The sequence below is a fragment of the Jatropha curcas genome, chromosome 5, assembly GCF_041381405.1.
Source record: "Jatropha curcas cultivar XTBG-Jc1 chromosome 5, XTBG_Jcur_1.0, whole genome shotgun sequence".
Classification (NCBI taxonomy): domain Eukaryota; kingdom Viridiplantae; phylum Streptophyta; class Magnoliopsida; order Malpighiales; family Euphorbiaceae; genus Jatropha; species Jatropha curcas.
The window spans coordinates 8,937,462-8,941,601 of record NC_143155.1 but is presented as its reverse complement, the minus strand read 5'-3'; positions in this window follow the sequence as shown (position 1 = coordinate 8,941,601).

The window sequence follows — 4,140 nt, the reverse complement described above, 5'->3', positions numbered from 1 at the left end:
AAGGCATGATCACCAACGCGTAACCGTATGCTTATTATCCTAATTAAAAAATGAACTGCTAATTAAAAAGCAAAAAAAAAAAACCTAGTTACATAATATTCCTATGTTCGGCCAAGCAAAGGGGAGGAGGACTTTGCTTTTTCTTCTAATCATTCAAACATCCTCCATTAAATCTCAATAACACATATATAACCAAATCAACCAATTATATACTTATAATCAGAAATTCTCAACATTAAAATCATATCATTAACATCAGTTTAGAAGCATTACTATTAAATACAAAGAAAGGAAACAAAGCCTCATCACCTTAGGGTGGTTCGGCCAACACAAGGAGAGAATGGGAGAGACTACCTCCCATGTAATTAAACTTATACACAAAACTTATTATCACCCAAGAGCACAATTAAACATCCAAAACTCAATAATGTACTTGATTGAAGCAAAATCCCTAAAAATCAAATAATAATCTGGAAAATCATAAATAGCAAAATTAAAAGAGGAAGTGAAATTAGTGAGCACTAACCTCTAATTAGCACTTTAAAGGAGCCAACAAATGATCCAGATCACATTTTTAACATGCCTTTGTCTACCTTTGATGGCTCACCAATATCTAGCCAAAGGTAGAGGAAGACAATGTTAATAAAAGAAAGAAATGCAAGAAAAGCATATAAAGAGATGAGATGAAGAAAGAGATGAAGAAAACCCCCTAAACAAAATCCTATAGCCTAATCCAAAATCAAAACTTAACTTAGTTGGTCTTATAGCTTTATCTCCCAAAATCTTGAATTCTACAAGCTAAACCTCTAAGAATAAGCTTCCATCTTCAAGTGCAAAGATTTAGTTTTGATTTGTGTGAGGTAATTTGGTAGCTTTCTTATAGAGAATTGAAAAGAAAATGAGAGGGGAGAGCAAATGTGGTTCGGCTAATAGAGCAACTAGAGAGGGAATAAGAGATAAGAAAGAAAGAAAAAGGAGAAAAGAAAAAAGGCTATAGCATAAGTAAGGGCATTTTCGTAATTTAGAGACAATTTCCTAAGGAATTTGTTGATGAATGGTTGAGATTAAATCTCCAAATTTTAATCCTGAAACACCCGGAATTTTTATTTTCGAAACCTTTGAATTTTTATTAAATCAAAAATCAGAAATTTTGATCGTGTGGGCTGCAAGTATAATAAAATCTCAATTCGAGCCCAAGTTTGCGAGTTGGGCCTAAGCCCAAATATATCATCAGAATTTTCGATTTGAGAAGAGTTAAAATTTTCAAGAAATAATATGGAACTCTAGTAATTTAATCTATTGTGAACATATATAAATTAATTATCCTAAAATCAAATATCATTACTATTACTATTTTTATGATTATTGAGTGAACGGAGGAAATGTTTTCTAACCTCCTAACTAAATAATTAAACTCAATCGAACCGAACCCAGGAATCAAATCGATTTTTCGGAAACCACACGAATAATCTGAAAACCAAATGAAAAACCTACAAACCGAGCAAAAATTGAGCCAAATCATTGAATCAGACCAAACCGGTTCGAATCGAACTGGAATGATCTAGAAACCGACATTCTTTCTTTCTTTCTTTCTTTTCTTCTTCTTCTTCCTCCTTTCCTCTCCAGTGTCGATCTCATCCTCCTCCCACTCCTTCTCATTTCCGGCCACCGTTCAGCGAGAACGAGGTGGCGGTCGACTCGCCTGGCATTGCAGAACACCTTTTCAGCCTCCTCTCACGCGGACGGAACCCCAGCGGCACGGATCGAGCTTGTTTGCGCCGACAGCACCGCTCTTCAATTTTTCTGGCGAATCTCGCCAATTCTGTCGACTTCAAGTGCCGGAGGTGGTCTCGATCGACTCCTCTCCTCCACACGAACATTTCTCCTCCACCGTTGTGCGATTTTGCCTGAGTTTTGAGGAACCACCATGGACGGCAGCATGGAGAAACTGTCGGGCTTGTTCCGGCTTGTGAACCCTCCCCCGAAGGCAAAATTATGCTAGAATGAGGTATGCTCACGTGTGTGTTTTATGAAGTCGCCACCTAGTTTATTTTTATAAGGGAAAACTAAGAAAGAACCCTAAATGACTCCAATTTTAATTAACCTAAGTCTAGATTAATTACCCCAAAGTTTAAGGCACAATCTATGAACCCGAGGTGGATCCCGAGACTATGTCATGCTGATTAACTAACCTAAGTGTAAATGCTTTGCAAGGTAAATTGATGCAATTGGACCAGTAAAGTGTTTTGGTGATTTCGACTTGCCACTCGGGGTTGAATCCCGAACGTGCCTACGTACTCTCGTTTGAATGAGAGATCAAAGCCGACGTAGTTCGATAAAGCCTATTCAAAGGCATTTTGAAGTGGTATGCTTCATGCATGAGTGTGTGCATGCTTCGTGCATTTTTTAGGCATTTTTGCCAAAGGTTGATTGATTTGTTGTTTTAGGCATTTGTTGCCAAAAGGTGTTTGATTGGGCAATTTATTGCCAAAAATTGATGTTTGGGCTATTTATCGCCAAAATGGTTGATTAAGGTATTTGTGCCAAAAGTTGATATTTGATTAGGCAATTTGTTGCCAAAGATTGGTTAGGCGATTTGTCGCCAGAGTGATTGATTAAGGGCATTTGTGCCAAAGGGGTTTTGTTGGGCGATTTGTCACCAAAATGATTAAGGCATTCGTGCCAAAAGATGATATGTAATTTAGGCAATTTATTGCCAAAGAAAAGGTGATATTTGGGCGATTTGTCGCCAAAAAGTGGTTATTTGAATTACAGGCAATTTGTTGCCAAAAGCGATTGATTAAACCGTAGGCAATTTGTTGCCAAAACGTGATTGATTAAATTGTAGGCAATTTGTTGCCAAAAACGTGATTGATTAAGGCTTTTAGCCACAATTATTGATTAATTGGACTTTTAGCCGAACTGTTCGAAATAAAGGCAATTACACTGTAGTTATTAATTAACTAGGCACTTTAGCCAATATGTTCGGAGTTAAACATTAATCCCACGATTATTGATTAACCGGGCATTTTAGCCTAAACTTATTTACTTAAGGCAGTTTGCTGCCAAAATGACGATGGTGTGAATGTAGTTTTTTAATTAGAATTTAGAGTAGAAGAGAATATGCACAAAATGCTGAAATTAAATGGGCAGAGTTTCGTTATTACCTGAATTAATCGGCGGCCGCTTCTTAGCTTGAGTTTGAAAATTCCAGATTAAGCTCCTCGCTTGGGGAATATCAATTAAAATTAATTAAGTGACCAAACATCACAACAGCAGAGTAATAAAAGCCTAAACTAAATGCAGAAAAGCTGTAGAAGAACCGCAAGGAGCGTAGGAGAGAAGAGAGCGTCCGTCAGCACAGACCGAGTGTCTAAAACTGTTGATTTGGGGCTGTATTTATAGGGAAAAACCAGGCTGGAGGGCAGCCGCTGCCGCCGTGGACGGCGGCAGAAGGCGGCTGCTGCCACCCTATCCTGTCCAATGGCTAGTTTTTCGTTCCAAAGGCTTTTTCGGGAGTTTCGTACCTCCAAAAAATATTCCGGGACCAGTTCCGCGATCCTTGTAATTTTTCGGATGTTTCAAGTACCATATTAGCATACTTTCGGTGAACTTTCTGAATGGCCTCCAGTCCGACCGGACTGTTTGTAGTCCGGGAAAATAGGCTTTTTGAGCCTCAAAATTTGAGTATTCACAGTTGCCCCCCACCGGCAACCATAAAAATGATTTATGGGAGTCGGTGGTTGTCTGAAAAAATAAATTTTGAAGGCAAAAACGGACGTGTCCAGAAGACCCGCCTTTTGGCTATTTTCCTTATAAATAGCTGAAGTTTCACTTTTACATTCATTTTTAACTTTCAAACTCAAAGATTTCTCTCAAATCCTCTCAACTTCCTCATCATTTTCTTCAATGGCTTCTTCGGGTCACAGCAGGGACGAGGATTTTCTGGAGTCTTTGGGAATTTTCCTAGACACCCACGCTTCCGTGACCGGTATCTATGCAGGTAAGTTTACTTTTCTCTTTTATTTTTTTTTTATTTTTCTGCATTAGTATGCATGCTAGGGTAGAACTAAGATATTATCCTTAGTAAGGAACCAAGGAGTAACTCTTAGATTGCTTTACCTTTTAGGACCCCTATAT